Source organism: Gracilinanus agilis, chromosome 4, assembly GCF_016433145.1.
Source record: "Gracilinanus agilis isolate LMUSP501 chromosome 4, AgileGrace, whole genome shotgun sequence".
Taxonomy (NCBI): Eukaryota; Metazoa; Chordata; class Mammalia; order Didelphimorphia; family Didelphidae; genus Gracilinanus; species Gracilinanus agilis.
Genome location: NC_058133.1, coordinates 372,970,334 through 372,982,942, shown reverse-complemented (window position 1 = coordinate 372,982,942; position 12,609 = coordinate 372,970,334).

Here is a 12,609-nt window from a genome sequence, read left to right as displayed (position 1 = left end):
TTCACACCTCCTCCAGTTATTGTCTCTAGGTAGTATAGCGATTAGAGCAATAAAAACTAATTTCAAATTCTGTCTTAGATGTTTACTAGTTGTATGCCCCTAGACTAGACACTTAATTTCTCTCATTCTTTGTTTCACTTTTTGTAAAAGAGGCATAATAATAGCATGCTCATTACAAGGTTATGGTGAATATTGAATGAGTATTTATAGAAAATCACTTACAAACCTGAAAGTGCTATATAAATGTTAACTATCACCACTTTTCCTTTACCCAGAGTCAATATCTGCTACTTCTTACAGAGTGAGACCAATTCAGTAGGAGTAACTTCTATAGTGTAATCAGGTAGAGATCTCCAGAGCACAACATTGTCATCACAAACCAGTGAGGTTACTGGTACTTGCCATTTCTGGAATATGAAGAAGGGATTGTAAGTGGGGGCCTAAATATTTAAGTCCCTGAAATTATTTCAGGAGGTGTTTTTCCCTAAGTTGTATTTCTGTCTTCTTACCTTGTAACTTTATTTTTAGCTAATCTATGTCTGTCACATGATCTCTTTTTGGAGGTTTGGACAATTATTCTTTCATTTTTCCAGTCATATAATCCAAGCTACCTTCTTTTGACCCTTTATAATCTGATGGGTACAAGTATTGCTCACTCTGTCAATTATTCTGAAAAAAAAACAAAACATTGATCTCCTTCAATGGTCATGTTTCCTTAGTGATATCTTTTTATTTATTTCTAACATTTTAAATTTTGAGTTGAAAATTCTCTTCTTCCCTCTAGTACCCCCTTCACCCAAGCAATATATCAATTATGCATGTGAAATTATGCACAACATATTTCTGTATTAGCCATGTTGTAAAAATAAGCAAGAAGAGTAAACTGAAAAAATTACTCGGAATTTATCAATTTTTCTCTTTAGAGGTGTAGAGCAATTTTCATCATAAGGCCTTTGGAATTATCTTAGATCATTGTATTGATCAGAGTAGCCAAGTCTTTCACAGTTAATTTTATGATATCTTTTATGGCATTTCTTACATGCAAATAATCACTCCTAATATATTAGAGCCTCTTTATGCTCACCATATGTTATTCCATTGCCCTTTGGATCATTACTGTTGGGTTAATTGTTCTTTTTTTAACATTTATTAATATTCATTTTTAACATGGTTACATGATTCATGCTCCTACTTTCCCGTTCACCCCAAGCTATCCCCCCACCCATGACCAATGCACATTTCCACTGGTTTTATCATGTGTCATTGATCAAGACCTATTTCCAAATTGTTGATAGTTGCATTGGTGTGATAGTTTTGAGTCTATATCCCCAATCATGTCCATCCCAACCCATGTATTCAAGCAGTTGTTTTTCTACTGTGTTTCCTCTCCTGCAGTCCTTCCTCTGAATGTGGGTAGCGTTCTTTTCGATAAATCCCTCAGAACTGTCCTGTGTCATTGCATTGCTGCTGGTACAGAAATCCATTGCATTTCATTTTACCATAGTATATCATTTTCTGTGTACAATGTTCTTCTGGCTCTGCTCCTTTCTCTGTGCATCAATTCCTGGATGTTGTTCCAGTTCACATGGAATTCCTCCAGTTTATTATTCCTTTTAGCACAATAGTATTCCATCACCAGCATATACCACAATTTGTTCAGCCATTCCCCAATTGAAGGACATACCCTCCTTTTCCAGTTCTTTGCCACCACGAAAAGCACAGCTATAAATATTTTAGTACAAGTCTATTTATGATCTCTTTGGGGTACAAACCCAACAATGGTATGGCTGGATCAAAGGGCAGGCATTCTTTTATAGCCCTTTGAGCATAGTTCCAAATTGTCAGCCAGAATGGTTGGATCAGTTCACAACTCCACCAGCAATGCATCAATGTCCCAATTTTGCCACATCCCCTCCAACATTCATTACTCTCCCCTTCTTTCATTTTAGCCAATCTGCTAGGTGTGAGGTGATACCTCAGAGTTGTTTTGATTTGCATTTCTCTAATTATTAGAGATTTGGAACACTTTCTCATGTGCTTATTGATACTTTTGATTTCTTTACCTGAAAATTGCCTATTCATGTCTCTTGCCCATTTATCAATTGGGGAATGGCTTGATTTTTTATACAATTGCTTTAACTCCTTGTATATTTGAGTAATTAGACCCCTATCAGAGTTTTTTGTTATAAAGTTTTTTTTTCCCAATTTGTTTTTTCCCTTCTGATTTTGACTACATTGTTTTTGTTTGTAAAAAAGCTTTTTACCTTAATATAATCAAAATCATTTATTTTACATTTTTGTAATTTTCTTTAACTCTTGCTTGGTTTTAAAATCTTTCCTTTCCTAGAGATCTGACAAGTATACTATTCTGTGTTCACTTAACTTATTTATAGTTTCCCTCTTTATTTCAAGTCATTCACCCATTCTGAATTTATTTTGGTGTAGGGTATGAGGTGTTGATCTAAACCTAATCTCTCCTATATTGTTTTCCAAATTTCCCAGCAGTTTTTGTCAAATAGTGGATTCATGTCCCAAAAGTTGGGCTCCTTGAGTTTATCATACACTGTCTTGCTGATGTCATTAACCACAAGTCTATTCCACTGATCCTCCCTTCTGTCTCTTAGCCAGTGTACCATACCGGTTTGATGACAGCTGCTTTATAGTATAGTTTAATATTTGGTACTGCTAAGCCCCCTTCCTTGACATTTTTTTCATTATTTCCCTTGATATTCTTGATCTTTTGTTATTCCAAATGAAATTTGTTATAGTTTTTTCTAATTCAGTAAAGAAGTTTTTTGGTAGTTTGATAGGTATGGTGCTAAATAGGTAAATTAATTTTGGGTAGAATGGTCATTTTTATTATGTTAGCTCGTCCTACCCATGAGCAATCAATAGCTTTCCAATTGTTTATATTCAGTTTTATTTGTTTGGAAAGTGTTTTGTAGTTGTTTTTATATAATTGCTGTGTTTGTTTTGGTAGATAGATTCCTAAGTATTTTATATTGTCTAGGGTGATTTTAAATGGTGTTTCTCTTTCTACCTCTTGCTGCTCTAATGTGTTAGAAATTTTGATGATTTATGTTCATTTATTTTGTATCCTGCAACTTTGCTAAAGTTGTTGATTATTTCTACAAGCTTCTTAGTTTATTCTCTAGGATTTTTTAAGTAGATCATCATATCATCTGCAGAGTGATAGCTTATTCTCCTCATTGCCTATTTTGATACCTTCAATTTCTTTTTCTTCTCTAATTGCTACTGCTAGTGTTTCTAGAATTATGTTGAATAATAGAGGTGATAATGGGCATCCTTGTTTTACTCCTGATCATACTGGGTAGGCTTCTAATTAATCCCCGTTGCATATAATGCTTGTTGATGGTTTTAGGTATATATTGTTTATTATTTTTAGGAAAGGTCCTTCTATTTCTATACTTTTCAGTGTTTTCAATAGGAATGGATGCTGTATTTTGTCAAAGGCTTTTTCAGCATCTATTGAGATAATCATGTGATTTTTGTTAGTTAGACTGTTGACATGGTCAATTATGTGGATGGTTTTCTTAATGTTGAACCATCCTTGCATTCCTGGTATAAATCCCACATGATCATGGTGGATGATCTTTCTTAATTACTTGCTGGAGTCTCTTTTCTAATATTCTATTTAAAATTTTTGCATCTATGTTCATTAGGGAGATTGGTCTGTAATTTTCTTTCTCTGTTTTTGATCTACCTGGCTTTGGAATCAGTACCATATTTGTGTCATAAAAGGAATTTGGTAGGAATCCTTCTTTGCTTATCATATCAAATAATTTGTATAGTATTGGGATTAGTTGCTCTTTGAATGTCTGATAGAATTCACTTGTGAATCCATCAGGCGCTAGTGATTTTTTCTTAGGGAGTTCTTTGATGGCTTGTTCAATTTCTTTTTCTGATATGGGATTATTTAGATATTCTATTTCTTCTGCTGTTAATCTAGGCAATTTATATTTTTGTAAATATTCATCCATATCTCCTAAATTGTTATATTTATTGCCATATAATTGGGTGAAATAGTTTTTAATGATTTCCTTAATTTTCCCTTCATTAGAGGTGAAGTCTCCCTTTTCATCTTTGATACTGTCAATTTGGTTTTCTTCTTTCCTTATTTTTATTAGATTGACCAGTACTTTGTCTTTTTTAATCTATTTTTTCAAAATACCAGCTTCTAGTCTTATTTATTAATTCAATAGTTCTTTTACTTTTGATTTTATTAATTTCTCCCTTGATTTTTAGTATTTCTAACTCACGAGCGCCTGTGTCTGCCTCCACCCACGACTGCGCTCCGAGCCTGTGCTCAGAGCCCATGCTCAAAGTCCGTTCGCATTCTTTAGCCTTTTGGGATCCTAAGTCTTGCTGCTCTCAGAAACAGGCCCTGGGGTTGCCAATGACTCAATGGGTGCCCCAAACTTGCTCTATTTCTCTTGAGCTGGCTTTGGCGTTGTAGGTGGTGTGTGTGTGTGTGTGTGTATGTGGGGGGTTGCTAAGCTTGCGATTTAGTGAGAGCTGTTTCACCCCTTTATAGCATGGAAATGCCCCGATTCCACGTACCTTCCATGCTGCGCCCTGTTGTGGGGTCCCTCCATTCGTCTGGATTTGTTTTCATGTCCCCTTGAGAAGTCCTGTATGTTTCGGTTAGGAGAGGTTAAGCGCTGCTTTTTACTTTGCTGCCATCTTAAACAGGAACTCCTGGACAATTGCGGGTTAATTATTCTTAATGAGCTTTCATAACTCATCAGGGAGAGGTGGATTAAGATGTCCTCCCTTTTCTGGCATCTCTGGAAAGTGCAGCTAATTCTGCCTTGTATCCTGGCCTCCTGTGCAAAATGAATGGATGATATACATGGTAGCTCTCTAATGGCTTTCTAAAGTCTTCTAGAAATGAACATAGTTAAGTAACTTCTATCTAAAGAGGCATGTTTCCAAAACATTAATATCCTAAATTCCATTATATTCTTTATTAAATTATTAAATCTTAATTCATTATGGGATTAATAAACTTGCTGCCCTTATTCAGATTACTCTAGAACTTTAGCTATTTGGTCTCAATTTAATCAGAATATGCCTGGATTCAGACATTATGGCTATTTTTTTTTCCGAAAAAATCTTTATAACAAAAAACTCTGACAGGGGCCTAATTACTCAAATATACAAGGAGTTAAATCAATTGTATAAAAAATCAAGCCATTCCCCAATTGATAAATGGGCAAGAGACATGAATAGGTAATTTTCAGGTAAAGAAATCAAAAGTATCAATAAGCACATGAGAAAGGGTTCTAAATCTCTAATAATTAGAGAAATGCAAATCAAAACAACTCTGAGGTATCACCTCACACCTAGCAGATTGGCTAAAATGAAAGAAGGGGAGAGTAATGAATGTTGGAGGGGATGTGGCAAAATTGGGACATTGATGCATTGCTGGTGGAATTGTGAACTGATCCAACCATTCTGGCTGACAATTTGGAACTATGCTCAAAGGGCTATAAAAGAATGCCTGCCCTTTGATCCAGCCATACCACTGTTGGGTTTGTACCCCAAAGAGATCATAAATAGACTTGTACTAAAATATTTAAAGCTGCGCTTTTTGTGGTGGCAAAGAACTGGAAAAGGAGGGTATGTCCTTCAATTGGGGAATGGCTGAACAAACTGTGGTATATGCTGGTGATAGAATACTATTGTGCTAAAAGGAATAATAAAGTGGAGGAATTCCATGTGAAGTGGAAAGACCTCCAGGAACTGATGCAGAGCAAAAGGAGCAGAGCCAGAAGAACATTGTACACAGAAAATGATATACTATGGTAAAATTCAAATTCAATGGACCTCTGTACCAGCAGAAAGCAATGACACAGGATAGCTCTGAGGGATTTATGGTAAAGAATGCTACCTACATTCAGAGGAAGGACTGCAGGAGAGGAAACATATAAGAAAAACAAATGCTTGAACGCATGGGCTGAGGAGGACATGATTGGGGATGTGGACTCGAAACTACCACACCAATACAACTAACAAAAATTTGGAAATAGGTCTTGAACAAGGACACATGTTAAAACCAGTGGAAATGTGCATCGGCTATGGGTGGGGGGAGAGCGGGGGGTGATGGGCAAAGTAGGAGCATGAATCATGTAACCATGTTAAAAATGAATATTAATAAATGATTAAAAAAGAAAAAAAGGAAAAAAAGAAAAAAGTTATAAGAATATTTTCCTGTATATTTGTTCAACATCATGTTTTTTTTTCATTTTTATTATAAATATATTTTATTTTACTAATTACATGTAATAACAAATTTCCATAGAAGGTTTCTCAAGTTAGATGGTCCAAATTCTCTCCCTCTCTATTCTGTTGTCTTCCTATTCTAGACCTGGCAAGTAATTTGATATGGGCTAAACATGTAATATTGGGCAAAACATATTTCCATGTTATTCATTTTTGTAAGAGAATAATCATGTAAAACCAAAAGCCAAAAATAAAAACCCAAAAAGTTAAAGTGATAAATCAAATACTTTCATCTGCATTCCGACTCCAACAATTCTTTCTCTGGATAGCATTTTTTGTTATAAGTCCCTCAGAATTGTCCTGGATCATTGTATTGCTGAGAGTAGCTAAGTCTATCACAGTTGATCATTCCATAATATTGCTCTTACTGTATACAGTGCTCTCCTGGATATACTCATTTCACTCTATATCAGTTCATATAGGTCTTTCCAGATCTTTCTAAAATCATTCTGCTCATCATTTCTTACAGTAAATAGTATTTCATCACCATCTTAGGCCACAATTTGTTCAGTCATTCCCCAATTGATGGACATCTCTTCAATTTCCAATTTGTTTCCACTACAAAAAGAGCTGTTAAAAATATTTTTATATAAATCCTTTCCCCTTTTTTGACATTTTGGGATACAGACCTAGTAGTGTTATTACCGTTTCAAAGATTATGCATTGCTTTATAATCCTTTGGGCCAGTATCCTACGTATGACTCTCTTCTAATATTAGAATCTTTTCTAATATTAGTAACCTTTTTATTAAGCAAGAAATGAAGAAATTAAGGGTTACTAAAACAAGCCTTTAATTTGTGTCAGCAATCAATTCTTTAATTAAATGCAACCATCATAAATTAAGTGGTAATCCTATGCAAGATACTGTTTAATAGACAATAATGTTTATTAATAAGTAATGTAGGCATATTGTGTTATTGTCATTCACTTAAGAGATGTTACTTATATATTAGGAGATAATATGTACTGTTTTTTAAAGTAATAAAATGATGTGAAATAACTTTAAGATTGATTCTTCATTAATGAAGACTAGAATTCCTTCAATTGGTCTGAATAAAAGGAGACTTCTTTTACTACTGTTCTATTTCAGAGACTCCATAAATATGTTTAGATTTTAATGCCACACTTTTTGCTTTTTTGCCACATTGATTCAATTTATTCATTTTGACATCTCTGGCATATCTGTTATTTCCTTTTATTCATGGAGAATGAAGATTATCCCCATGTTTGTAGGGAGTGTAAAAATTCCTTATGGATATGATTCATTTCTTTACATTGATGCATAGTTGATTCTCCTATACCAGTGTTGGGAAAGGTTTTTTAAATCGAGTGTCTAGAGGGCAAAGTCAAGCTGTTTGTGTAAGCCCTCTACTACCCCATTACTGGAGAGAGCTGAGGGAGGAAGTGCTTAATTTGGGTAGTTAGAGAGAGAGGTGAGGCATGCAAAAATGTCCTCCAGACCTGGGAAGGTGGAAAATGGAACGGTTTCCCATGCCAGGGCAGCATGCCTGCCAATACTTCACTAGTGTTGCCCTATACCAAAGAAGAAAAAAAAAGGCATTCAAAATTTAATTTTCCAAAAAGTACATTTTCTAAAGTAGATGGATTAGTGAGGTAGAATAGGGATGTGAAAGGTTCTCATCTCTTTCTGTGGAAAGAAAAAAAAAACACTAAATTGATAAAAGCTTGCTCATCAGTCCTACATTTGTTAAATATATTTTTCATCAAAAAAAGAGTTATAAAACTGCCATTCTTAGGATATAACCTTCTGTTATTACAGTATGGATAAGGCAACTATTTGTCATTACTCTTTCCTTCTCAAAATGTCTACCTTAGGTACACATAAATAGGTGAAATGTCTTAAAAGTCAGCAAACATCAATACCTGAATCTATACTCTATGGATGACTAATATTCATTAGTAAAATCATAATGCATTTTGTGGCATATAAGGGGTAGAGTATATATGAGGAAAGTAGATGGCTACTTTTGACCCATCCAATCCATTTTTCTAATTCTCTTCATAATGGAGTATGATTTTCTAATTAAACATTATCCATTTGGTCTTGCCAAACAAAGCTAAGCACCAATTCTCCTGTAATCTGGAGGAGATAAGTTACTCATACTTCATCAATGGATCATAGATTCATTGAGTTTTGCAGGTCATTGAACCCAAACTTTATCTGAGCATTAATAAACTCTACATCCTTGTTTTCCATATGAAGACTTCTAGTAACTGGATAGTAAACTAGTGTTTAGTAAATGAATTAGACCTCAACTTTGCCATACCCTTACCTGAATTTTCTGTTTCTTTACAGGTGTGAGACCCAAGATGCCTCACCGATGTGGAAGAAAACTATCATTTCTCTCCATTCGTATGCCATATCAACATTACTCTCTTGATGTCATTTGATTACCATTGTTATTCTTTTCATTATATTTTCTGTTGTAGTGTTTGGTAGCTCTATATTATTAAATTTATTTTTAGTTATTGGTAACATACTTATAATCTACAGAGGACTATGTCGACATCTAAATACAAAACAAAATTGCCAGATCATCTATGAAATAAATACATATTGAATGCTACCAGTCTAATTCTCATCACTACGGAAATGGCACTATCTACAGAGAAGGTGACAGAACTTTATGATGTGTCCCAGTACAAATCTCAGAGCCCTGCTGCTGAAATCTTAAAAATCTCAGAATTTTCAGTTTCCCTTCTTACAAAGAAATAAAATAAGACACGTACAATCTAGTTTCCCACAGGGAAGTAGGCTGTTTATTTTTCCAAATACATAAAAGAGATAAAGCTAGAGAGAAAGAAAAAACTTTTAAAAATAAAGACAGGATTATTTCTCCTTTCCAAATGAATAAACTGCATTTCCTTTTAATGTTGCCCTAAATGTTAATTATTCTTCTCTTCCCCAAATAGCTATTCACTAGAAGAATGACTAATACTTTATGGAGTTATATAAGAACATTTTCACCACTCAGAATACACTCAGAATGCTGCTTTAGGTTTCCAGCTCACAAAGAAATATTAAATAAAACACATGGAATATGACCTTCTCAAACAGGTCTGTTTTCCTGGAACACCAGCTTATTTGTTTATTTTTAGTTTCTCTAAGACCTCAGGGGTCTATCTTGCAGGCAGAGAGGTAAGTAGACTGCAGCAGGAGATTTTGCTTATCTTGCAGATAAAGTGAAAGATTAACACACAAAAAATTAAACTGATTTTTTTCAAGATTATGACTTCAGATGATCCTGAGCTGTCAGCCAATTTTAGATTAACTGCCAAAACTCATACCAAAAAAACCTTCCTAATTTTGACCTTCAAAGACAATTTCTTATTCAATTGTAAAAAAATATTGACTCAAATGATCAATCATTAGGTAATTGAGAAGCAGCTCTGTGTTCAATATGGGCATCAAAGACCATATGCTACTTTCATTAAATAAAAGGAGCAAGTGATAATTTGGGTAATGTTATATAAAAGACTCCCATTTCAGAAAGAACCACCCTTTGTCATAAATAATATGTACATATGGTTCTATCTTCTATATTCCCAGGAAAATTATGAAAAGAGATGTTGCTTTTACACACTAAAGTGCAGGTACCAACCCCCCGCCCATGTTTGCAAAGCACAGAATTCCCTTTACTTCTTTCCTTTAGGCTTAAATACTGATGCAATTTCAGTTCACTTCTAGCCTCCCCATATGTAATTTTTTTTTCTTCAGTTGCATTTTCCTTATAAGGGAGTTGTTCACTCCTCTCCCCTCAAGTAGGATCTTCTCTAAAAATCATTCACAGCTTCCTTGAAACATGTTCACCTTCTGGTATTGAAGATCTGTGTCACAACCTCGACGTAATAATCACAGTTCTTAGAGCCAATATCAGGATTCCCTTGTGGCCAGAGTTCACTAGTACATGTTAAACCTGACTGCATTACCGTCCCCAATTCAATAAACTATAGTGTCTCCCATAAAGTTCTTCCATTCCTCCCTAAGCCCTTTCCCCAACTCTGAATTTGTTTGTCCAGCAACCTTATCAGCCTGATTTTTTTCATGACCTTAATAAAAAAAACCTAACTTTTGCTACTATGTTCCAATAGTCCACTTGTCATAGAAGATGAGAAAACTGAGGCAATAAGGTTTAAGTGACTTGACCTAGGTCATACTGCTAATAAATGTCTGAACCAGATGTAAACTCAGAAAGATGAATCTTTTTTACTCCAGCTCTGGCACTCTGTCCCCTGTATCACCAAAACTCTTTGTCAAATATTATGACCTCTTCGTCCTTGTCAATAAACTCTAATAGTTCCTATTACCTCTAGCTTAAAGAACCATACAACTTGGCTTCATGCTACCTTTCCAGTTTTATTATATATTATCTACACATTCTTTATCTTCAGTTAACCTGTCTTTATTGTGTGTGTTCTTCACAAACAACACTCATCTCCCATCATCACCCTTTTCATTATCTGTTGTCTATTCTGGGAATGCATTTCTGCTTCCTGATCACTGCCTCTTAGCCATTCAAGCTCATCTCGTGTCTCCTCCATAAGATCTTTGCTGAATCCTGATCCCAGATTGCCAGTGCTTTTACCATACATACCTCCTAAAAATTTATATTTATTCATTTATTTATTGGACCTGTGATTCCCCATTAATATAGCAAGCTCTCAATCAAAAAATTCCTCTACCAATGTAGATTAGATACTTAAAGTCTTACAAGTTGTCTGGGACATTAAAGTACCAAGTCATTTACTCAGGTCTCTATTCATCAAGTGATGATGCTACCCCTCTTATTTTCTGTGTATGTATGTATGCATGCATATATTTATACATGTAGTATAATTTTTACCTTTTTATTCCTAATACCAATAAGTGATTTTTTTTTGTTTTTTGATTTGTTAATTCTTCACTCTCTCCTTTCTCAAATCATCATGAAGGAATTATCTGGTAGAATGAAAGTTCCTTGAGGGCAAGAACTAGATATTTTTTAAATTTCATTTTGTCTTTGCATCTCTACCACATGAAAAAAGGCAGGGGAGAGAGGGAGAAAGAGAGAGAAACTCAGAAATATCTGTGTTTAATTATCTTTTACATATATTCTCTGTGTGACCCTTTTAAAATCCCTAAATACTTTAGCATCTCTAAGCAATCCTTTAAGAGCTTAAGTTGAAAAAGAACTTTCTGTATAGATGAGTGCAGTTTCCAAGATTAATGAAATCATATATCTGGAAATAGAAAGATAGATAAATGAATACATAGATACATAGATTCATAAATAGATAAATCTTATCTTCATTGCTTTACACTGAGTAGGTACTCTATAAATGCTTATTAAATTGTATTGTTCATTGTTATTGCTATTTAATTTTTTGTTTCTATATTGTATCTTTCCAATTAGATCCTTGGCTACTTAAAGATAAGTACAATTTCTTATATTTAATATGTCCCATAAAACCAAAAATCATACTCTATGCATAATAATTATGTCAGGACTATTTGTCTGCCCCCCAAAATCAATTCTGAAGGTCTGTTACTAATGTGTTTACTTTGCTAAAATGGGAGATGCACCTCCAAAAGGCTTAACTTGAGCCACTCAATCTCAGAAAAAAAGAGACTGGAATTATTTGCAATATATTGCAGTGTAGAATTTCAGATCTCCCACTGGAAAAAAAATGAAACAACTAGATATCTGGAGTATATGATGCAATTATAGGAAAACAACTCATCTGCCACTCAGTCACTCACTTGCCAAGTGTAGCACAGTGACAACACATACTGTGAATTGTGTTCAAGAGAAAATAAAGGAAAACATAGTGAGTGTAGCTACTTCTTCATTTATAATTTGAGAATTAAATCTTGGAAATAAAACTTAACCAAAGCACATGGAATATTAAGGGAGCTGGGACAGTCAAATGAAAGCCCCACCATCTTCCTATTCACCCAGACATAAAATCTTAAGACATACTGTATGTACTTTTCCTTCTTCCACAGGCCTCAAGCCCTGAGGATCTCAAACTCCTTTACAATACATACCGCTCCATTATCCCAGTTCAGGCCTTCATTACCTCTTAGAAAGACTATTATTATGTTCAATTAACAAATATTTTTTACATAACTACTATGCCCCCGGGCACTAAGAATACAAAGGAAAAGAATTAGTACACACATAAACATATTTGTTCAGTTGTTTTTCAGTTATATCCAACTCTTCATAACCCCTTTTGCAGTTTCTTTTTTTTTAACCATGTAGTAATATTTATTTATTAGAAGAGTTAACATGGTTACAT